This window comes from Lutra lutra, chromosome 7 (assembly GCF_902655055.1).
Source record: "Lutra lutra chromosome 7, mLutLut1.2, whole genome shotgun sequence".
Taxonomy (NCBI): domain Eukaryota; kingdom Metazoa; phylum Chordata; class Mammalia; order Carnivora; family Mustelidae; genus Lutra; species Lutra lutra.
Genome location: NC_062284.1, coordinates 53,095,308 through 53,121,048, shown reverse-complemented (window position 1 = coordinate 53,121,048; position 25,741 = coordinate 53,095,308). Strand labels below are relative to the sequence as shown.

Genomic DNA, 25,741 nt, shown 5'->3' with positions numbered 1-25,741 from the left:
TTTCCCTCTTTTTCCTCCCATAATTTTGAGGTTTTCCTTTGACTCATTTAGTACTTCTACATCACAATTACTATTGAATTGTTCCCTGAAGTATGTCCCTTTGGTTAGCATTTACACAACACATTCCCAGGAGAGTCTGTAATTTCCTACTATTTCTATTTCTTTCCCCCCGTGATCTCTCTTCCACCCCATTTATTTGGTGAAAAACCTTTCTTCTTCTTCTTATTATTATCTTATAAATATTCTCAGAATATTTAAGGAGTTAAGTAGTAACATATTCTCTCTCTAAATATTTAAGGGGTTAAGTAGTAACATATTCTCTATGAAACATGCATCTCACTTGTGGAGATATCTTCACTACAAATAAGGATTTGTTATTAACAGTCTTTTTCTCTTGGTAATCTGTGGATACTCTTCCACTGTCTCCCAATTTCCAGTGCCATGGATTACAATTATGATACCAGTCTGACACTTTATAGATAATATCCTGTTTTATCTGGATGCCTCTAAGATGAATCCTTACAGTTCAAAAAATTTACCAGAATAACCCTAAGTTTGAGTTTTTCATCACTGATCTTCCCTGGAACTTCTTTCTGCACACTGAAGTCTTTACCTCAGAAATTTTTTTCTATTCATATAATTATTGCTTCTTTTACATTTGTTTCTTTTTCTGGAACTTGTATTAGCCATGTTGGGTGCCCTGAATCAATACTCCCCGTCCCTTTTTTTTTCAATTTCTTTGTAATTTTGGCTCTGTGCTTTGAAATATTTCTTCCACTACATCTGCCAGGCCAATAAATGATCACATATTCATTCCTTTATTCAATTACTATGCACTGCATGCTTACTATGTGCCAAGAAAGTGTTCTAGGCATTGGGTGTTGACAAGAGATTAGCAGTGTATATAGAAGAAAAAGTTCCTGCCCTTACAGTGCTAACATTTTAATGGAGATAGTAAAGCTTGAAATCAGGTAACGTGATGCCCCCAGTTTTATTTTTCTTTTTCAACATTTCCTTAGCGATTTGGGGTCTCTTCTGATTCCATACAAATTTTTGGATTATGTGCTCCAGCTCTTTGAAAAATACCGGTGGAATTTTGATTGGAATGGCATTAAAAGTATAGATTGCTCTAGGCAGTATAGACATTTTAACAATGTTTATTCTTCCGATCCAAGAGCATGGGATGGTCTTCCATCTTTTTGTGTCTTCTTCAATTTCTTTCATGAGTGTTCTGTAGTTCCTTGAGTATAGTTCCTTTACCTCTTTGCTTAGGTTTATTCCCAGGTATCTTATGGTTCTTGGTGCTATAGTCAATGGAATCGATTCTCTAATTTCCCTTTCTGTATTTTCATTGTTAGTGTATAAGAAAGCCACTGATTTCTGTACATTGACTTTGTATCCTGCCATGTTGCTGAATTGCTGTATGAGTTCTAGTAGTTTCTAGTATCTTTTGGGTTTTCCATATAAAGAATTCTGTCATCTGTGAAGAGAGAGAGTGTTTGACTTCTTCATTGCCAATTTGGATACCTTTTATTTCTCTTTGTTGTCTGATTGCTGTTGCTAGGACTTCTAATACTATGTTGAACAAGAGTGGTGAGAGTGGGCATCCTTGTTGTGTTCCTGATCTCAACGGGAAGGCCGTAAGCTTTTTCCCATTGAGGATGATATTTGTTGTGGGTCTTTCATAGAAAGATTTTATAAAGTTCAGGAATGAACTATCCCTATACTTTGAAGTGTTTTAATCAGGAACGGATGCTGGATTTTGTCAAATGCTTTTTCTGCATCAATTGAGAGGACCATGTGGTTCTTCTCTCTTCTCTCATTAATTTGTTCTATCACACTGATTGATTTGGAAATGTTGAACCATTCTTGTAGCTCAGGGATGAATCCCACCTGGTCATGGTGGATAATCTTTTTAATGTGCTGTTGGATCCTGTTTGCTAGGATCTTGTTGAGAATCTTAGCATCCATATTCATCAGTGATAATGGAGATAGTATATTTTTTTAAAAAAGTGTTTATAAAAAATAAAAATAAAAAATAGAAGTGTTTATACATGGATTGGGAGTCAGACAGTATTAAGTATTTAGCTGGGAAATTACATTTTTTTGCTCTATAAACTTTTTTTGCACTTCACTTGAACTTCCTTAAATACTTCTATTATTTATTATTTTCATATTCAAGTTACTGTCTCCTTCAGCATTTCTATTTGGCTACTCTACCACACTGTTTATTCTAAGTGATCTTTCTCTTTCTGGTTGCCTGGCTTCTCGACATGGGCTCTTCTCCTTTATTATTTCAGAGGGGCTTAGGTTTCATTGACAAAGGACCACAAATGAGTGGGAGCAGTCTCCAGAGAATGAAGAGACAAAGCAGACGCAATGCCCGTAGGTGGGCAGTCCAGCGGGCAAGCCTTGCGCAGGCCCACGAGGAAGCCTCCTGGTGTTCAGGTCACATTACATCTCCCAGCCTCAGAAACAGAGATATCAGTCCCCTGGCTCTTTTCCTTTCTTCTCTCCTCCAAGAGTCCATGGATCTATACCAAGCCAAGCTCTTTCCTGGATCTGCCATTGTTATCCTCATCCAAGGCTCTTGTCCAGCCCCTGAGGAACAAGTCCTGTGCCATCTCTCGCTGACAGATCACCCACAGAGCCCAGGGCTCACTTGCACCTAACTGGTCACTGGATCCAGGGGCCATCTGGCTCACATAAGGCTGGAATAAGGAATAATTATGTGGAATAAGGGTCACATAAGGCAGGTTGGAATCAGGAACAGAGGGATGGTGGGATTTCACCTTCCCAGAATCTCCTCTGAAAAGTACATTTTGTTTACAGACTAATACTAAAAACACTCAAATCCTGGCAAATAGGTCAAAAAATTAAAAAGCCTCTGTTAAGTCCAAATATCTGTGGGTTCTATCATTTTCAACTATTGCCCTTAATGTTAAGCTCTGAGAGAGAAGGAAGATCTTAATGTTACTTGGACTTAAAGGATATTGACTAGATGGAGGAATGAATCATAAAATAACTATGTTACATAAAGGAAGTCAGACAAAGGAGAGTATATTCTCTATTATTCCATTCATATAGAATTCTAGGAAATGCAAACTCATGTATAGTGACAGAAAGCAGATCAGTGGTTGCCTGAAGACCAAGGAATTAGGTGAGTGGGTTACAAAAGGGTACAAGGAAACTTTTGGAGGCAATGGAAATGTTCATTATCTTGATTATGATAACTGTTTCAGGGGTATATACAGATGTCAAACTCATCAAAATGTATACTTTAAATATGTGCAATCTATTTTATATCAGCTATACTTCCATAAAAGTTTATTTTTTTATAATTTTTTATTTTTTATTAACATATAATATATTATTAGCCCCAGGGGTACAGGTCTGTGAATCGCCAGGTTTACACACTTCATAGCACATACCTTCCCCAATGTCCATAACCCCACCACCCTCTCCCTACTCCCCTACTTTAATAAAACTTTAAAAGAAATATTGGTGGGCAAATATATTTTCAATTTAAATCACAAAGAGCTCATATCCCTAAATATAAAGAACATAAAACATATAAAGATAAAGAACATAACATATAAAGATAAAGACAAACACCAACAGGTAAGAGGTATGAACAGGAAGTCACTGAGCTTTTGTGAGTTTGAAATTTTCCATAATAAATAAAAATAGATAATTTTCAAAAAAATATTAACATACTATCCCTAGCCCTCATATAATTCACAATATGGTTGAAGAGATATGAAAATAATTACAAAGCCATTCCACGTTCAGGCCATACTACCAAGTATATGTGCTGATGGATATGGATTGATGCAATAATCAAAGTGGGGGTAGAGGATCAGGCAAGTCATCTTGGTCTTCAGATGATGTGAGTCTGTACATTTTTTTGCAGTACACAGGAAGTAGGCAGAAGAGAAAAAAGAGTTCAGATGAAAAATATATGAACAAAGGTGATGTGATGGGGGAAAGATAGAGACAGCTTTTGGAAAGGACTCTAACTACAGGTTCACCATTCTTAATAAAACCATCGAAATCTCCTGTCACCAAAGGCTCGATGTAGTGGAAGGAACCCACAGGAAAGGAAAGGAAACCTAATTTATTATGTGAAGGTATGGAATGGATCAAAATCATTTCCACTATTTATGCAGCCATATTCAATCTTTACCATGTCTTTGCTCTATCTATATTAGCATTTTTCTCTAAACAGTCTTGTCTTTTGACGTAGCTCATTCTAAGAATAAGATCCATGAAAAGAAATATAATTTTTTCTAATACACTAAAATAAACACCTCTTTGATACATTCAGTAGTATATATATAGTCTTAAAAGTTGTATTAAGATTATTTCACTTACTCCATATGCCCATCATTAACACATAGACTTTAATGAAGCCTCTATTCCTATCTCACTGATAAGTATACATCTCCCTAGAAATTTCAGAAGCAGAGGGCTAGTAAAGGATTGTCAGAGTAAACTAGTTTCATTGCTTGTTCAGATTTCTCAATTTTCAGCATCAATTTGAAAGAGTATTTGACATGTGGAAATATTCTACACCAAATCTGAAAAAAAAAATCAAACACATGAAAAGGTAGAAGCAGCAATTAACCTTCAATTAATTTTGAGAAATACACAAAGACAAAAGAAACTGAACCTAAGAAGAATTAGTAACTACTGAGACAACAGAGCAATAAATAATTCTGTGACTATTTAAAGTAGAGGGACAGTGTGGTGTAATGAAAAGAAAAAAGGCCTTTAAGTCACAGAGACCCTCGTCTGAATTCCGTTTAAAGTAGAGGGACAGGGACGCCTGGGTGGCTCAGTTGGTTAAGCAGCTGCCTTCGGCTCAGGTCGTGATCCCAGCCTCCTGGGATCGAGTCCCACGTCCGGCTCCTTGCTCGGCGGGGAGCCTGCTTCTCCCTCTGCCTCTGCCTGCCACTCTATCTGCCTCTGCTCACTCTCTCTGTCAAATAAATAAATAAAATCTTAAAAAAAAAAAATAAAGTAGAGGGACAGTGTGGTGTAATGAAAAGAAAAAAGGCCTTTAAGTCACAGAGACCCTCGTCTGAATTCCGTGTCTATCACTTATAACAGCCTATCTGACTTCTTGGCACCTAATTTTCCTCATTGTTATGTTGGGGATAATGGTTACCTGTCCTGGCTGTTGTGAGGATTAAATAAGCCAATATTTGTAACATACCTGGTACACTCCAGGTACTCAAAAATTAATACCATAATGTTGATGACATTTTGTAATGTAAAGTGATTTCCTCTTTCAACCTGGCAAAACCAATACATGCTAAATTGTTTAAAGTTTACCAGCTTACAATCTATTTTGTAACCTATGCCAAATGTCTAAATTCAATCTGAAATGTGAAACTGCATTTTACAATATGCTACAACTACACTTAATATTTTTATAACCCTAAACTAAATGTTGCTTTGAGTATAGAATATAAGAATATTAAGCAGTATGCATGTATATATATTTTGAAGAAATTTTATCTTTATACTATTAAATGAATTCCAATCTGGTATATACCCTATGGGGCAAAAGTAGTAGGTGGTACACAGAGGGATGGACATGAAGCAAGGAAAACTGGGGAAAGATTCTTAAAAAAACTCTTTTTAAGAGTACTGAAATTCAGGAAGTTGTTCTTTCTGACAATGATGGAATATTAGGGGCTCAGAAGGAAGGCAGAAAAACATGTCTCACTGAGTCATATTTAAGGAAAACTCTTGACCCTCATATTTTAATTTTTTTAAAGATTTATTTATTTATTTGACAGACAGAGATCACAAGTAGGCAGAGAGGCAGGCAGAGAGAGAGAGGAGGAAGCAGGCTCCCTGCTGAGCAGAGAGCCCAATGTGGGGCTTGATCCCAGGACCTGAGATCATGACCTGAGCTGAAGGCAGAGGCTTTAACCCACTGAGCCACCCAGGCGCCCCGACCCTCATATTTTAAAATAGCAAATCTGAGGGGTGCCTGGGCTCAGTGGCTTAAGCCTCTGCCTTCAGCTCAGGTCATGATCTCAGGTCCAGGGATCGAGCCCCGCATCAGGCTCTCTGCTCAGCAAGGAGTCTGCTTCCCCCTCTCTCTCTGCTTCTCTGCCTACTTGTGGTCTCTGTCTGTCAAATAAATAAATAAAAAATCTTTAAAAAAAATAGCAAATCTGATATTTTCTTAGTTGGGTTGGTAAAACCCCACTGAATAGTTAAAAGGGCACACACACACACACATAAACTCTTACATCTTTACCACAGAATGAATATATATATATATATTTTTAATTTTCATTTTTTAATTTTTTATTTTAAGTAGACTCCACATCTACTATGTGGCTTGAACTCACAACCCTGAAATCAGGAGTCCTATGCTCTACCAGCTGAGCCAGCGAAGCGGTCCCTGAAAAGACAAAGAAATTCTTTGTCTACTTCAACCTATTTCAGTGTTAGTCAGTAAAAGAAAGAAGTCACATCACCTTCTTTAGAACATAAACTTTCATGGGAATCAAGCAGAATAGCAGTCTAACAGCTTGTGGATTCTTAACAAAATTTAAACTCTATTTAACACAAAGTCTCTCTTTCAATCCATTTGGATTACTTGACAGTTAATGTCTGGAGATGCTGTTCAATACCAACACAGGTTCCTTTCTTTATTGTTACAAATCTGATTCTGAAACTATCCTTAGAATCCTATTTCAAAGGAAGAGGAAATCTTCCAGTCTGCTATCTGTATCAAGGTAAATTCAGCAGGGGAAATCTGCCTAATCCATGGACACTATAAAAAGATCTAAGGAGCTAGGGAGAAGATCTGGAATAATAATTTCAGAGAAATATTTCAACAAACTCAGTAAATATTTAAATAAGTGAAAAGAATGAAACATTTATATCTGATTAAGTAAATGTAATAAACAGTAACATTCAGTTGCATTGTTCCTATAAAAACTATCACAGATTTGGTAACACACCAAATCCTGTGGATACATGAACTCAAGATATAAAATAACTTACTCTTAAAAAACTATGATTGGCATCATGGTGTGATGGCAAGCACATAAAATTTAGAAGTCTGAACACCGGCTCTGCTACAACTCACCATGTAGCCAGAGGCAAGTACTTACTGACCACAGCCTTGGTTTCTTTATCTCTAAAAAGGCCTTACTTAACATTCACTATCCCATAGAGTAAGGAGAAGATGAAATTGATAATCCTTCCTTAAGTAGCTTCATCTCTTGGCTCTCTTCACACATCCAATATGCCTAACTTAAACTTTTTTATTTCCCACCTGCGCTGTACCTTCTTCTCATACCTTCTATAGTTCTATATTACTTGTAATCTTTCTAGACATCCCTTCAAAAATCAGTTGTATCCCAACATCTGAGGTACCTGTCTAGAGTCCCCTTTAGGCAATATTATTATTCTCTCCATCACCTGTTACCCAAAGCTGTTTCTTTTTGTTTTTATTAAACCACTAGTCACAATAAGTAAAAAGTGGCTCTTATTTTTTGGATGCTGTGTCACACATGTGTTAAGTGCTTTATATTCATTTTTCCCATGTAATTCACAACCACCATGTAAAGTAGGTACTGTTATTCCTTTTATCAAAGAGTAAAGTAAGGTTAGAGAACTTAACTTGCTCAAAGTCACTCAAGTAATAATTAATACAAATTATCACTACTCTTAATTAGCAATAATTAGTAGGACTGGGATTCAAAGCCAGGTCCTTGGCTCCAAAGCCATTCTGCTGCCTTTGGTGGGGAACTTACACTTTGTGCCTTGTAGCCTTCAGAAAAAAGTACAACACGTGGCATGATATTTGCACTGAACATGTGTTTAATGAATTTAAAAGGCAGAGAAAAAGTCTACTTACTAAATAGCCTCTTATGTGCATTTCACTGGTTTTGGAGATACACAAATGATATGACAAGGTCTCTACCCTCAAGGACCTATAGTTAAGTCAGCTGGGGGAAGAGAGACAAGTATAACAGATAATTGCAATACAGATGTGTTTCATAGGGATTTTTATGGACAGGCTGCTGGAAAACATAGGACGGGGGCACCTAACTGACAGGGAAGGAGGAAAACAGTCAAGAAAGATGTTAGGGGGGTGCCTGGGTGGCTCAGTCGCTTATGCATCTACTTTAGCTCAGGTTATGATCCCAGGGTCTTAGGATGGAGCACGGCATCGGCATCGGGCTTCCTGCTCAGTGGGGAGTCTGCTTCTCCCTCTGCACTCTACCCCTGCTTGTGTGCACACTCTCTCTCCCTCTCTCAAATGAAGTTAAAAAAGAAAGATGTTAGGAAGTCTGAGTTTCCGTTTTTCCCTTCAAAACTAATTAAGCAGGGTTTTAAAAGATGTATTCTAGGAGCTAGCACGGCAGGGATCAATGTACTTATTAAAATTAGTTTAGATTATGTCTATATTCATATTTCTACTTTATCTCAAATTGCCTGTCTAGTTCAAATAAATCTCACCTTTGAAAAAAACATATTTTAGGGGCGCCTGGGTGGCTCAGTTGGTTAAGAGTCTGCCTTCGGCTCAAGTCATGATTGCAGGATTCTGGGATGGAGTCCCGTATTGGGCTCCCTGCTCAGAGGGGAGTCTGCTTCTGCCTCTCCAACTCCCCCTGCTTGTGTTCCCTCTCTTGCTGTATCTCTCTGTCAAATAAATAAATAAAATCTTTAAAAATATATTTTAAAGAAGGATTTGCTTTCTAAATACGTTGCATTTATATGACAGTATATATTTTTCTCTCTTCACAGATACAGACAGAAAAAGAAGGAAAAGAGTGACTGGTTACAAAACTGGCTAGTGTTAGAAGTGCTTGTCACAAAACCATGATTAATTTAGATTTTTAACTCAGAAGAACAGGGGGCTAAAACTTATTACATTTTAAACAACTGCTCTCAAAACACCATCTATCGTCAAAAATGTCATAATCCTAAAAAACAAAAAACCTTTTAACTAAGTTTAATTAAGTTTTCCCCATATGTTTCCCTAATCTGGCCCTACAATAAAGAAAATACAATTTAGATAATATATTCCCATCAGTTGTTCACTTACCAAACAACAGTTCATTCAAGTGGACACTTTCAGGCTGTCATGGAAAACGCCAAAATAAAAAGCCTTATTAAATTCAGTTAGATTAAATCTGTCACTTCTTCTTTGCCCAAAGCAATAACTATGGGAAAACATAAATTAAGCCTAGCATATCACTTATTACAAAGTTGGCTACTATCAAAAATGTTTTACAACTTCTCTAGGTAGTTGCTAATGGATTAAATGACTTCAACACCACCGTAATTTAAGTAAAGCAGATTTCACCAAACATGATGGGACAAGTAAAGATGAAATAATAAAATAGAGTAGAGATGGTGAAGAAAGGAAATAAAAACCAATGAGAAGTGAAATGAGGTACCGATAGACTTTGCTTGTTTGCATTTTGTGAAATTAAGACAATAGCAAAGCCAAAATCCTAAAGGGATTAAAATCTAAAGGCAGCAAACATAAGCAACTAAGAAATTTTAACTTCAAACACACACAATCAGGAAAAGAAAACCTTAACTTTTTTGCACTAAAGTTGTGGAGAATCAGGTTCAAGCTCAAAGTAGGCTAAACACTTCAACTTACCACCCTTGACTATACAGCAAAATGAAAATAACCTGGCAAAGATTTTCCATCAAATCCTAACTCCCAGGGGTACCTGGGTTGCTCAGTGGGTTAATCCTCTACCTTCGGCTCAGGTCATGATCTCAGGGTCCTGGGATTGAGCCCCGCATGGGTCTCTCCGCTCAGCAGGGAGCTTGCTTCCCTGATGACCCGCCCCATCTGCCTCTCTGCCTTTATTTAAAAATAAAATCTTTAAAAAAAATCATATCTCCCCCTGGTAAATCTCTCACTAGAAGGAAAAAATAAAAGGCATTTTTTAATAGTCCTTGTCTGTTAAGTTAGAGATTCTTAAAATTCATAAAGAGACAAGAGACAGTAAATAGCAGTTAACAGAAAGGAATTATGTGTTACTTGCTATAAAGAAAAGTTAGATTCATGGAATTAAAAGGAATTTTGAGAGATTATTCTCTTAGCCTTTACTCAGAGACCAGAGAAATTTTTTGACAATTTATGAAATGTATAGTTTTAAAAAATAAAAGGCTTCAAACTACACCTGTATTTAATGCAATATTAGCGCTATAACTGCATGTTTTAAAAATTCACACAAAACCACAATTCCCCCAGCAAGTCTAACTGTTACCGCTTAGAGAAAATAATAGGGATAATCACATTCATCAAACTTACTAAACCTAATGCTAGGATAGTCAGCATAATGATCATATTGTACTTCTTTCATTAAAGAGCTCTTAGATCATTCGCTACTGAATTAATGTTTAACTGGTAAACTGAGGCAAAATACTGAATAACCTTAAAAGTAACAAGGGCAGAGTCCACCTGCACAAACTACTGAACCATACTCTTCTCCTTTATGTACTTTCCAGATAAATTTAAACTGTCCGAGCAAAAGGTGCAATTTAAATTTCACATAAATTGACTTCTACTGTGGCTTTCTTTTTGCTTGAAAAGTCTTTTCTTACATTGCCACTGATTCAATTTCACCTGTAGGTAATGAACACAGAACTCATTGTGGGGAAAACCAACCAGAATGTGAAAAGAAAGAAGTTATCAGATATACAAGAGAGTGAAAGCAGTTGATTGAGAAAGACTTTACCACGATACTTTCTCTCCTTAATATTTTAGTTACCATTTCTTTCACAAAGACCCCATTGGTTCCCAAAGCTCCTAAACCGAGTTACTCACCTAGTTCATCCGAATGCTGAATCAGGGCTTTTATTTCTGCTAGGCTGGCTCTCTCTCTTTGGAGACCGAAGCTGCTGCCCCCTCCTCTGGGTCCTCTACCTTTGTCACCGTAAAGTGCGGCATTGTTATAGTTAGGAATTCTTCGCTCTCGCTGTGAACTTCCTTCCAGTTTACTTTCCCTGCCTACCTCTTACTGTGCCCCTTCCCAACTCTAATCACTGCCTACGGGAGACCGAGGCTCGGAATAGGGAAGTACTTTCTCATCACGTGACCTACAGCCCCAAGGGAGTGGAACCCTGGAAGACACGCCTTCCACGGTGTTTATCATTCACTCAAAGGATTAAGCACTCCACCCCTTACTTATGGTTGTTAAGCTCAAGAATCCCAAGAGCTGTTTAGGCAGAGTTCCCAGAGCTGCCATAAGCTGAGAGTGGGCAGAATTCATGAACTGCCGCCCACTGTGTACTCACCCACGCATTTCCTTAACTCAAGTTATTTCCAACCCTATGTGCTCGTCATGATCTCAGCCTCTGCCCTCATATTTCACCCGAGAAAGATTAAGGAACAGTTCATTGTACAAACTTTCCTTTTAAAGAAAAACTGGCACTACACCAATTTAGAAAATGAAACTAATTATATATAAGCTTCTGTTGTTGCTTTATTTTAAAGCATATGAAAAATAGTAATTTCTTACTGTTCAGATGAGAACACTAATTCCACAAGTATTCAGTGAATGTCTACATATTTTATACAAGGCATAGTTCTAGACACTGTAGTGTATACCACGATATCCAAGGGACATTAATATTCCCCAAAGTCCAACTTTTAAATGTTTTTTGTAAAAAACATTTTTAAGGGCGCCTGGGTGGCTCAGTGGGTTAAGCCTCTGCCTTCGGCTCAGGTCATGATCTCAGGGTCCTGGGATCGAGGCCCGAATTGGGCTCTCTGCTCAGTGGGGAGCCTGCTTTCTCCTCTCTCTCTCTATGCCTGCCTCTCTGCATACTTGTGATCTCTCTCTCTGTTTCAAATAAATAAATAAAATCTTTAAAAAAAAAACATTTTTAAAAACATTTTAAAAGAGCAAAACATTTTTAAAGAGAATAGTTCAGACTTTTTCATTGTACAGGGAGCACAAACATAGTGTTTAAATAAAAGAAATTCAAGGAAATCCCTCTAATTAAGAGGTGTACAGTTCCTTCAACACATTTAACATATTTAATTCTTGCTGTGTTTTATCAGATAACTGTATCAAGTGCTCAGTTGGTAACTTTAACTATAGAGTATCTCTGAACTTAGATAAGGGAGTTCAGTAAATTGAGCCCTGTGTTAACTTCCACGTTGACAAGGTAATATAAGGGCTTTGTTGCTGGTAACACCTGACTTGTAAGACTGCACTAAATTTAACAGAGAAGGAATGATAGTTTACAATCCTCATTTATTCCTACACTATTTCTAAAAGAAAAGAAAGCCAATAGTTGTTGAAGACCTACTTTGTACTCTGAACTGCACTAGAAACTTTCCATTATGATTTCATTTAATCAGCACAGAAACATTAGGCTAAGAAAACTTGCTCAAAGTCACAGAGTTTATAAACAGCGAAGCCCAACCTAAAAACCTGTAGTACCCTTGCTGGTACGTGGCATAGAAGTTTCATACAAAGAAAACTCATATACACCCCCCAACTTTTATTTCATGGGTTCCTGTATAGCACTGATTTGTAATCTTGGCTGCACACTGGAATCAACTGAGGAGATTTGAAAACTACTGATGTCGGGGTCCTATCCCTGATATTCTGATTTAACTGCTCTGGAGTAAAGCCTAGGCAGTAAGACTTTTAAAAGCTCCCCTACCTCTCAGGTGGTTTTAACAAGCAGCCAAAGTTGCAAATTACTAGAATTTGGGAAAGAGAAAAGTTCATAACCTAAGAAATCTTTGTAACTATTTTATCTTTGAGAGAAACCAAGTCAGTTGTGGTGTGCCCTTAGTGATTTTTCCATACATAACAACTCAGGTAGCTACTCTACTAATTTTTTCAAAGTAACTATCTACTAAATTGTCAAAGATTGCAATATCATACTTTCGGTTCCAAATTCTTTAATATTTCACTGCACTGGATATTTCCAATGGGATCTTGCTTTTCATATTACTAATAAAGAGACCTGAACTATGGCTAATCATCTACAGTTGAACACCAACAATGACTTTTTTTTTTTTTTAAAGATTTTATTTATTTGACAGAGAGATCACAAGCAGGGCAGAGAGGCAGGCAGAGAGAGGAGGAAGCAGGCTCCCTGCCGAGCAAAAGCCTGATGCGGGGCTCGATCCCAGGACTCTGAGATCATGACCTGAGCAGAAGGCAGCGGCTTAACCCACTGAGCTACCCAGGCGCCCCCCCAACAATGACTTTTATAATAAATCTGCATACAGCTTGTGCATATGAGCATATGTCAAATGTTACCCTGTTGCTTCTCCCTTTAAAAAAAATCCTCGGGGGGCGCCTGGGTGGCTCAGTGGGTTGAGCCGCTGCCTTCAGCTCAGGTCATGATCCCAGGTCCTGGGTTCGAGCCCCACATCGGGCTTTCTGCTCAGCAGGGAGCCTGCTTCCTCCTCTCTCTCTGCCTGCCTCTCTGCTTACTTGTGATTTCTCTCTGTCAAATAAATAAATAAAATCTTTAAAAAAAAAAAAAAATCCTCGGGGCGCCTGGGTGGCTCAGTGGGTTAAAGCCTCTGCCTTTGGCTCAGGTCATGATCTCAGGGTCCTAGGATCCAGCCCCACATCGGGCTCTCTGCTCCGCAGGGAGCCTGCTTCCTCCTCTCTCTCTCTCTGCCTGCCTCTCTGCCTACTTGTGATTTCTCTCTGTCAAATAAATAAAATCTTTAAAAAAAAAAATCCTCAAAGTAAAGAAGTAGGAAGGTAACACATTCCTGTTAATCTGTGACAGGAGTATTTATTTACCAACTTAATGCTTTGATACCACAGTGCTCAGCAATTTTAAAATAGTTCTCTTGTAGAGTGGACTGTACATAACAGTGCAGGAGCATAAAAAAATGAGGGCAAAGTTAAAGTAATACAGAAAAAGTTTGGAGGAGAACTGGTAAAGCTGAGGGGACTGCTGTGTGCCGAGTGATTAGATAGAGTGGTAGGATGTAAGAAATAGGTATTTAGGGATGCCTGGGTGGCACAGCTGGTAAGCATCCAACTCTTGGTATCGGCTCAGGTCTGATCTTGGGATCCTAAGATCGAGTTCCCTCTTACCCCTCCAAACAATGTGCTCAATGTGGAGACTGCTTGGGTTTCTCTCCTTATCCCCTTGTTTCCCCCTTCCCTTGAGTGTGCATACTCTAATAAGTCTTTTTTAAAAGTTAGAAATAGCACAAAAACAGACACATAGATCAATGGAACAGAATAGAGAGCCCAGAAATAGACCCTCAACTCTATGGTCAACTAATCTTCGACAAAGCAGGAAAGAATGTCCAATGGAAAAAAGACAGCCTCTTCAATAAATGGTATTGGGAAAATTGGACAGCCACATGCAGAAAAATGAAATCGGATCATTTCCTTACACCACACACGAAAATAGACTCAAAATGGATGAAGGACCTCAATGTGAGAAAGGGATCCATCAAAATCTTTGAGGAGAACACAGGCAGCAACTTCTTCGACCTCAGCTGCAGCAACATCTTCCTAGGAACATCGCCAAAGGCAAGGGAAGCAAGGGCAAAAATGAACTATTGGGACTTCATCAAGATCAAAAGCATTTGCACAGCAAAGGAAACAGTTAACAAAACCAAAAGGCAACTGACAGAATGGGAGAAGATATCTGCAAACGGGACATATCAGATAAAGGGCTAGTATCCAAAATCTATAAAGAACTTAGCAAACTCAACACCCAAAGAACAAATAATCCAATCAAGAAATGGGCAGAGGACATGAACAGACATTTCTGCAAAGAAGACATCCAGATGGCCAACAGACACATGAAAAAGTGCTCAACATCACTCGGCATCAGGGAAATACAAATCAAAACCACAATGAGATATCACCTCACACCAGTCAGAATGGCTCAAATTAACAAGTCAGGAAATGACAGATGCTGGCGAGGATGCGGAGAAAGGGGAACCCTCCTACACTGTTGGTGGGAATGCAAGCTGGTGCAACCACTCTGGAAAACAGCATGGAGGTTCCTCAAAATGTTGAAAATAGAACTACCCTATGACCCAGCAATTGCACTGCTGGGTATTTACCCTAAAGATACAAACGTAGTGATCCAAAGGGGCATGTGCACCCAAATGTTTATAGCAGCAATGTCCACAATAGCCAAACTATGGAAAGAACCTAGATGTCCATCAACAGATGAATGGATAAAGAAGATGTGGTATATATACACAATGGAATACTCTGCAGCCATCAAAAGAAATGAAATCTTGCCATTTGCGACGACGTGGATGGAACTAGAGGGTATCATGCTTATCAAAATAAGTCAATCGGAGAAAGACAACTATCATATGATCTCCCTGATATGAGGGAGAGGAGATGCAACATGGGGGGTTAAGGGGGTAGGAGAAGAGTAAATGAAACAAGATGGGATTGGGAGGGAGACAAACCATAAGTGACTCTTAATCTCACAAAACAAACTGAGGGTTGCTGCGTGGAGGGGGGTTGGAAGAAGGGGGGGTGGGGTTATGGACATTGGGGAGGGTATGTGCTATGGTGAGTGCTGTGAAGTGTGTAAACCTGGCGATTCACAGACCTGTACCCCTGGGGATTAAAACATATTATATGTTTATAAAAAATAAAATTAATAAAAAAAATAGAAATAGCTATTTAAAGTACAGTAAACTATCACAATGGGGGTACCTGGCTGGCTCAGTTGGTAGAGCATGGAATTCTCGATCTTGGGGTTTTAAGCTGGAGCCCTATATTTGGTGTAGATTACTTGAAGAATAAATAAAATTGAAAAAAAAAACCCACTACCAAAATGAGGTACCACTGTATACCCACTATGACGGCTAAAATTAGTAAGACTAAAAACACCAAATCTGGTGAGAATGTGAAACAAAGAGTGCTTTTTTATATATTGTTACTGGGTGTAAATTGGTTCACTCATTTTGGTAAAAGATCTAGCATTGTCCCTTATAACCCAGCAATTGGACTCCTGGGTATTTATTTCCCCAAAACGAAAACATATTCCCACAAAAAGACTTGTCCGAGAATATTCATTGCAGTTAATTAACAATAACACCAAACTGGAAACAAACAAGATGTATATCCACAGAAGAATGGATAAATAAAGTATGATATATTCATGCAAAAGATTAGTATTAAGCTATAAAAATGGCTCAGTGATACATGTAACAACATGGATGAATCTCAAAAACATTATAGTAAGTAAAAGAAGCCGTAAAGAGGGGTGCCTGGGTGGCTCAGTCAGTTAAGCAGCTGCTTGCAGCTCCGGTCATGACACCAGGGTCCTGGGATGGAGCCCCCACCCGGCTTACTATTCAGCGGAGAGCCTGCTTCTCCCTCTCCCTCTGCCTGCTCTTCTGCCTACTTGTGTTATCTCTCTGTCAAATAAAAAAATAAAATCTTTAAAAAAGGGGGTGGGGTGCCCTGGGTGGCTCAGTGGGTTAAGCCTCTGCCTTGAGCTCAGGTGATGATCTCAGGGTCCTGGGATCAAGTCCCACGTCTCAGGCTCTCTGCTCAGCAGGGAGCCTGCTTCCCCCTCTTTCTCTGCCTGCTTCTCTGCCTACTTGTAATCTCTGCCAAATAAATAAATAAATGCCTTAAAAGAGGGCTCAATATATGAATCCATTATATGAGGTTTTAGAATAGGCAAAACTAATCTATTGTGCAAAAAGACTAGGACAATGGTTGCCTCTGGGTGTATGGGAGCGTGACAGAAATTCCCAATGTGAAAGTAATATTCTGTATCTTGTTAGAGTTTATTCCATAGGCATATGCATCCATCAAAATTTAATTGATGTTCACTTAAAATCAGTGTAATTCATTATATGAAAACTTTGCTTAAAAAAGAAAAAAAAAAAAAAAAAGCTGCAGGGGTACCTGAGTGGTTCAGTCGGTTGGTTAAGCATCTGCCTTTGGCTCAGATCATGATCTGGATTGAGGTCCCAGGATCAAGCCCCAAGTCAGGCTCCCTACTCGGTGGGGAGCCTGCTTCTCCCTCTCCCTCTGCCCCCAATCCTGCCTGTGTTCTCTTGCTGTCAAATAAATAAATAAAATCTCAAAAAAAAAAAAAAAAAGCTACAAACAAATACTGAATTCTAATTAATAATATGCATTTTGAATTATCTGGGGGAGGTGAACTGATATCTGCAATTTACCTTGAAATGCAAATAATAAGATAGATGAACAGATACATATTAGGAAAAGTACAGTAAAAATATTAGTAATAGACTCTGACTCATGGATGTACAGATGTTCACTATAGAAATCTTTCAATTTTCTATATAATTGAAAATTTTCATAATAAAGTGTTGGAAAAAATACAGTGAACAGAAGTTCAACAAACTCTATAAAGATCTCTAATCTCTAGATCGAAGTATAATCACTTATGGGTCAAATTCCATTTCACATAAAATTTAGGCAGTTACATAAATGCTAGTCCTGTACTTTGATTTTATAGTGCTGAATGCTGTTTGAAATCAGAGTCCTTATACAGATTTGAAATATTCAGTTTTACATTAAAAAAAAAAAAAAAAAACTAGGGTGGGCTGCCTGGGTAGCTTAGTCATTAAACGTCTGCCTTAGGCTCAGGTCATGATCCTCCAGTCCTGGGACAGAGTCCCGCATCCAGATCCCTGCTCAGCAGGGAGCTTGCTTCTCCCTTTCCATTCCCCCTGCTTGTGTTCTCTCTCTGGCTGTCTCTCTCTGTCAAGTAAGGAAATAAAATCTTTTAAAAAAATTTAAAAAAAGGGGCGCCTGGGTGGCTCAGTGGGTTAGGCCGCTGCCTTCGGCTCGGGTCATGATCTCAGAGTCCTGGGATCGAGCCCCGCATCGGGCTCTCTGCTCATCAGGGAGCCTGCTTCCTCCTCTCTCTCTGCCTGCCTCTCTGCCTGCTTGTGATCTCTCTGTCAAATAAATAAAATCTTTAAAAAAAAAAAATTAAAAAAAATTTTTAAAAAAACTATGGCATTTTTAAGTAGTAAGACATAGGGGAGGCTAGGGCAAAAAGGGCATTTACAATGGCATTACTCCCATAGTGCTTTGTACGTTAGGTCAAATATTATACATATTGTATTTATGTTACTAATCAGTTTCAGTAAAACTTTCTGACTACATTACGCCTGTTTTTCTAAAAAAGCGTGCCTGCCCATTCTTTAGAAGAATGGATCTACTATGGGTAATACTCTAAAAGTACAGTTTACCAAGCTACACTACCCAATTGCCTCTTTTTAATCACAGCTAACAACTCATGACAACTAGCATTTTGTTTTATTCAACCCATTTATTTAAAAAACAAAGACAAATTAGATGTAGTGAAAAGACCTAAACAAGGAAAAGTCAGTGGGAAATTATTTTCAACTTAAGAATTCTTTCAGGTTGTACTATATTGTTATACTACATCACTCAGTTTTACAGCTAATCATATATATATTTCCTTTTTGTTCTCAGAACCTGAGAACTGTATTGTACAAAGGCATACACAAATAATCCAGAACCACATATGTTCTGAAATGATTCTTTTTTTTTAAAAGGATTTTATTTATTTATTTGAGAGAGAGAGAGAGAATGAGAAAGATGGACCAAGAGCAGGGGAAAGGGTGGAGGGAGAAGCAGACTCCCCGCTGAGCAGGGAGGCCAATATGAGGTTCGATTGCAGACCCCAGGATCATGACCTGAACCAAAAGCAGATGCTTAACCGACTGAGCCACCCAGGCACCCAGCTGAAGTGATTCTTAAGAATTTAGTAATCCTTGGGGCGCCTGGGTGGCTCAGTGGGTTAAAGCCTCTGTCTTCAGCTCAGGTCATGATCCCAGGGTCCTGGGATTGAGCCTTGAGTCAGGCTCTCTGCTCAGCAGGGAGCCTGCTTCCCCCTCCCTCTCTCTCTGCCTGCTTCTCTGCCTACTTGTGATCTCTGTCTGTCAAATAAATAAATAAAATCTTAAAGAAAAAAAAAGAATTTAGTAATCCATGCTAAAAAATGGATCCACGATGCAAGAAAACTCTGTAAGTGAGCAGTAAGCAAATCCCTGGAATTAAAATGCCACATACAATTTGAACACATTAGTTTTTACCAAATGTCATTCTACTCATTCCTGAGAGCATCTTGTAGATATAATGTTAAGTATTTAGTAACACATTAAATAGTATTATTTTATTTTTAATAAAAAATGCAACCAGATCTTGATCAATGGTATCAGCATGCTATTAAAAAGCTGGAAAAGTATAAATAGACCAGACTAGCTTCCATGACATACACACAACGTAGACTTAACTCATCTTATCTGTCTATACCTTCTCATAGAATTCAGTCTCTCGGGGCGCCTGGGTGGCTCAGTGGGTTAAGCCTCTGCCTTCGGCTCAGGTAATGATCTCAGGGTCCTGGGATCAAGCCCCGCATCATCATCATCATCATCATCATCATCATCATCATCATCATCATCGGGCTCTCTGCTCAGCAGGGAGCCTGCTTCCACCTCTCTCTGCCTGCCTCTCTGCCGACTTGTGACCTCTCTGTCAAATAAATAAATAAAATCTTAAAAAAAAAAAAGAATTCTGTTTCTCTCTCTCTCTCTCTCTCTCACACACACACACACACACACACAAATTTGGTGGGAGCAGTGTGCAAAGAACAATGGATTCTGATTTGGAAACAGATTCAAATCTTGGGAATCTCTCCTAAACTCTTAGAGTTTAAAGATACTACTCAGAGTACTTTATCTACTATTAAGATCCAGCCGCACTTGAGAGAACCTTTAAAATTATAGCCAAGGAGGGGCGCCTGGGTGGCTCAGTGGGCTAACGTCTCTGCCTTTGGCTTCGGTCATGATCTCAGGGTGAGCCTGCTTCCTCCTCTCTCCCTCTCTGCCTGCCTCTCCGCCCTACTTGTGATCTCTGTCAAATAAATAAATAAAATCTTTAAAAAATAAAATAAAATTATAGCCAATTAATAGTTTTGTGCTTAAGAGTTTTTGGTTTGTAATGAAAGAAGATGGGATTGGGAGGGAGACAAACCATAAAAGACTCAATCTCAAAAAACAGACTGAGGGTTGCTGGGGGGAGGGGGTACAGGTGAGGGTGGTGGGGATATGGTCTTTGGGGAGGGTATGTGCTATGATGAGTGCTGTGAAATGTGTAAACCTGGTGATTCACAAACCTATACCCCTGGGGATAAAAATACATCATATGTTTATTAAAAAATTTAAAAACTTTAAAAAAAAAAGGGAAAAAAAGAGTATGTGGTTTGTTACAAGAGGTATTTTTACAAGAAATAGTAAAGAAAGTGTAATCTACTTCCAAGCAGTTGTTTTCTTCAGGTTTTTTTTTTTTTCCCTCCAAGCAGTTGCTTCTAATGTAGCAAGTTATTACTTCAAAATATTTAGGATAGACGTTCTCATTGAATCACTGTAACCACCAGCCAGCAACTAAATATAAGTAGAAAACTACATTATGCTTTAGTCTTCTTGATCAAGATAAATTTATGATAAACTTTGAGTAACAAAGGTTATGTTTTATTCTCAGCTGTAAACCCTTCATACTTTTTATTCTATAATTCTAACAATAAATCTTTAATAATTCATCTTAAGAGATCTTGTTTGACAGGAAAAAGAACTGAATTATAGTATTTCTTTAAAATGTCTGAATTATAGAACTTCTAAAAAAGTACATAACTTCCAAAAATTTTTAATTTCTTATCTTCAAATATTAAGAGAGGAAAGAAGTCATGTGTTAGAACAGGGATTCTTAAGGAAGATATCAGACTTGCCTGAAGGACCAACCCACTCCCAGACCCCCATTCAGTTACTCAGGCTTCAAAGGGCCACTGGTAGGGAAACAATACCTCCTTTGGCATCTTTCAGAAGGTTAGGCAAACAATCGAAAGAACAGTGCTTTGCAAATTATCTCTGGTAAAGGATTATTTTTTTTTTACATTCACAATTCATGTGAAATACTAGAAAAACAAAACACAAGAATATACAAAACGCAAGTTCTAATTTTTTTATCAGATTTGACATAAAATCGCTCAATTAAACTGCTATGCAAGTTTTTAAAAACTTTCAATTTCTGAACTTATCTCCTCACAGACAGGTTAAGTAAACAGCTCATGGACCAGGGCCATTTACATACTACACTCCAAATGGTGGTGTTACAGAATGTAGTAAACATTTTACTAGCAGAGAATAAGCAATGCATTACTTAAATTTAGAGCTATAGCTGTTAAAGTATACTGACTCTCATTCTTAAGCAGAAAATGTATATATATTTGTTTTATTTAGCATATTGGCAAATCCTTTTTCTCCTTCAGACACAGGACAGTAAATAGTGGTTTAAAATATCAAAATGGGGGCACCTGGGTGGCTTAGTTGGTTAAGCGACTGCCTTCTGCTCAGGTCAGGATCCTGGAGTCCCGGGACCAGGGATTAGGTCCTGCATCGGGCTCCCTGCTTGGCAGGGAGTCAGCTTCTCCCGATGACCTCTCTCCTCTTATGCTCTCTCTCTATCATTCTCTCTCTCTCTCAAATAAATAAATAAAATCTTAAAAAAAAATAAAATATCAAAATGATCACAAATTCTAAATTATGCCTAATTATGTGGACGATTATAGAAAGAATTTAATGAGTTAATCAATTACATTGGTGAAGACCAACTATAATGGATAGTAAGAATTGAAAACTCCTAAATCTCAGAATTACAAAAAATTGTCTATGAAAACAGATTTTTATAAAATGGCATCAGTGATGAATATATAACATATTTTGGGGCTAACAACTGAAAGATAATAAATACATAAAAGACCTTATTGTCTGGAGTAAACATATTATATTGCAATGCAAGGAAGACAAAGACTTCTCCAAATCAAAACATCAGGAAAATCTCATGCTTTACTGAAGCTGAAGAAATCATGCGTTATTCAATACATATATGAATGCCTACTATGTGCCAGGAAATAGGAATACAATGGAGAACAAGGCACTGTTCCTGCCCTCGAGGAGCTCACAATCCCATTATCTACTTCACTATAAAGGAAAAGGCAATCTTAAACCAGGACTGTACGTACAATATAGTGTAAGCATAGACAGAACCTTTAGAGCAGAGCATACTACTACCTTGCCTAGTTACTTCTTCAAGGACTAAAGCTGTGAGTCGTCCCTAAAGGAAAGAATGTAGTAGAAGGATAGTTGATGGCTACCTAATTTGATTAGCTATGTCACCCATTTGGGCTGCTGACCCAAATATTAAAGAAGGCATTATCAAAAGCCTCTGTGTACTCAGAGTCCTCAGCTTCCATTCTTTCTTTTTCTACAATATTACAACTCCCTATATAAGGCTGCACATCTCTTTCATTAGTCTAATGTCATTATAAGCCTAGCTTAAATCACCAACCAAAAACAGCAGTGGCACTATGAGCATGGACTATTCAGTACCTCACTCAGAATTTCATTTCTGATGTATGACACTTCCTTCTTTATTATGAAATACTTTCTTGATAGGCTTCTAATCAACACGACAGTGCAGAGAAAATGGAACTGCAACACACAGTCAAAACTTAAGACATATTTCTAAAAATGTAAAGAAAGGAAAATGAAAACACAAAGCAAAATTTTCTTGTTAATCTCACCTTAGAGAACAAGTGGTTTGTTGTTGTTGTTTAAATAAGTTATTGCTTCCTGGGGCGCCTGGGTGGCTCAGTGGGTTAAAGCCTCTGCCTTCGGCTCGGGTCATGATCCCAGGGTCCTGGGATAGAGCCCCACGTGGGGCTCTCTGCTCAGCGGAGAGCCTGTTTCCCCTCCTCTCTCTCTGCCTGCCTCTCCGCCTACTTGTACTCTCTGTCTGTCAAATAAATAAATAAAAATCTTAAAAAAAAAAAAAAGTTATTGCTTCTTTCCTCTCTTACAAAAAACCTCCATTTTGAAATAGATCTACTGCTGGGTGCCTGCCTGGCTGGCTCGGTCAGTATAACATGCAATTCTTGATTTCAGGTTTGTGAGTTCCAGTTCTAACGTTGGGGTTAGAGATGTAGAGATTACTAAATAAACAAAGCAAAATACGCCCCCCAAACCAAAAACAAATAGATCTACTGAAACTTGGGTCAAAATATCAATATTCATTAACTTTAGGGCAGAGAACTGTATTAAATCAATAGCTATATAATTCAGCATTACTAAACTGCCCTGGGTATTTGCAGTATTTATCTAAAGGACACTGAAAGAAGGGCACCAACCTGGCTGGCTCATTTGGTGGAGCATGCAACTCTTAATTTCAGGACTGTGGGTTCTAGCCCCACGTTGAGTGTAGAGATTACTTAAAAATAAAAACTTAAAAGAAAGACACTGAAATACCTATTTTTTAGACCAGATTTCCTTTCAGGAACATAGAACCTTAAAATTATTCAGGAAACAGGTCATCTCATACCTTTTTTTGAAAAACAAAAACAGTAAACTGTTTCCTTTCATGTCTCCAACGCCAGGCAAAAAGCTGCAAAAATGTACACTGAACATAAAAATTTCATTTCCTTTATGCTTCTTCTGCTCTACCTTTGCTTCTTACTAAATGCTTCAATGTTAGTATAGTAGAGGAACTTTAATAACAGGAATTCTGATATAAAAGCACACACACCTGGGTTTAAATCACTATTCTTCAGTTTATCACTTGTATGACCTTGAGTAGGTTGCTTAACCTTATCAGTTTCAATTTTCTCCTGGATGAGAAATCCCATTATCACTCCCAATAAAATGACTTTTTTTTTTTTAATGAAAAAATACCTGGACTGCCTGGGTGGCTCAGTTGGTCTGCATTCGGCTTAGGTCATGACCCCAGGGTCCTAGGACTGAGTCCCACATTGGGCTCCTAGCTCAGTGGGGAGACTGCTTCTCCCTCTGCCTGCCCTCCCCCTGCTTTTGTATGTGTGCACTCTCTCTCTTCTCTGACAAATAAAATCTTTAAAATGAAAAAATACCAAAACATGATTTTTCAGGAATGGAAAGAATTAAACTCTCAAGGGAAGAATGTTTTTTACACCCAATAATTCTTAGAATTTTATTTGGAAATTAGCATACTGTTGAACTATAAAAAAAAATCAACTAAGTAAATATTTTACATGCATCTTAGACATAACCCAGTTGTGAAAATAAGTATTATTTCTGGATATAAAAAAAAAAATAAGCTTTAGGGGTGCCTGGGTGGCTCTGTCAGTTAAACTTCTGCCTTTTGGCTCAGGTCATGATCCCAGGGTCCTGGAGGTCACCCAGGCACCACTCATGATTTTAACATTTTCTTTCCTCTAGCTTACTTCACTTTTAGAATACAGTATATAATACACACAAAAATGTTAATTGACTTTATATTATTGGTAAAGCTTCCAATCAACAGTCGGCTATTAGCAGTTAAGGTTTGGGGGAGTAAAAAATTACATTCAAATGTTCTATTGCACAGGAGTTGGCACCCCTAACCCCTGTGTTGTTCAAGGGCCAACTATAATATGAAAGATATATTTAAAAGAAGGATCATAGTCACCTTTGACTGACAAAACTCTGTAATTAATTTGTTTTGGTTTGAGGCAAAAAATTACAAGTTTTTTGGAGAGGTACAGAAAAGTACTTGGGACTCTGAAACATGTTCTTATGAAAAAAAAAAAAACTACATAGCTTTCAAAGTTGCTTAGTCAATTGTTATTCTGATTTAACCTTAGATGAGAGACATTTATGAGACCTACCAATAACACACAGAATCGGCAGATCAGCCAAACAGGCTAAACATACATGTAATGTAATGGCTCCAGAGGCAGATAAATATTCTATTCTATTAGATCTACTAATATTTAAGGGAAAGCCTGCTGTGCCTATCCACTCAGTGAAATCCCAGTTAGGTGGGAAAGTTCTTCCCATATGTACAGCATTAATCACTCTTTCCTTTTGGGCTTTGGTTTTCAGCTCTGGCTTTCTCTTAGAATCAGCTGACAAGCCTTGAAAAATACTGATGCAATTAGTATGGATCAGAATCCATGGATAAGGGGCAGAGGTATTTTCTAAAAAGATCTACAGATCATGCCAATATTCAGCCAAATGAAGCATCATTGCTCTATTGGGTACATTTCATTTGCCTTTATTATTTTTTTCATTTGCCTTTATTATAGCACGTTTTTAATTTTTTTAAAGCTTTTATTTATTTATTTGACAGAGAGAAATCTCAAGTAGGCAGAGAGGCAGACAGGGAGAAATAGGGAAACAGGCTCCCCGCTGAGCAGAGAGCCCAATGCAGGGCTCAATCCCAGGACCCCGAGATCATGACCTGAGCCGAAGGCAGAGGCTTAACCCACTGAGCCACCCAGGTGCCCTGCATGTTTTTAACTTTTGTTTATATTTCTATCTTTTTTAGTCTAGAAGATCTTCAACTCAATATACTGAGTCCAATTATTATATGTGCAAATCGTTATTGTGTGCAAATTACACGTGGCATCACATACTATATTGGGTGCTGTTGATACAAAGACAACTTTGTGTCCCTATCCACGAGAACCTTACTGCTTAATTGAGAAAGATAACATATAAACAAAAACAACAAAATTAAGTGAAATAGGTGCTATAGTAATAGTCTGTATAAGGGATATAGGGATATAAAGAACTGATCTATTATCTGGGTGTGGGGTTGAATCAGAAAAAGTTTCAGAAAGAAGGTGACTCTGAAGGAGGGACTTATCTAAGTTGTTTTTGCATCTCTACCACCTAACA

The 25,741-nt window shown here is 38.1% G+C and overlaps 1 protein-coding gene across 4 annotated transcripts in view; it reads right to left on the bottom strand.

Moving 5' to 3' along the window:
- The window catches only part of SLC12A6 (solute carrier family 12 member 6), a 91,637-nt gene that overhangs the window by 59,647 nt on the left and 6,249 nt on the right, over positions 1-25,741 (bottom strand). Inside the window, exon 1 of one of the 4 annotated variants that reach the window (XM_047735341.1) lies at positions 10,837-11,013. The exons of the other annotated variants lie outside the window; for them this stretch is intronic. The gene's annotated coding sequence lies outside the window, so the exon portion shown is untranslated. Of the gene's footprint in view, positions 1-10,836; positions 11,014-25,741 lie in introns of those variants that run through there. 4 annotated transcript variants of the gene reach the window in all.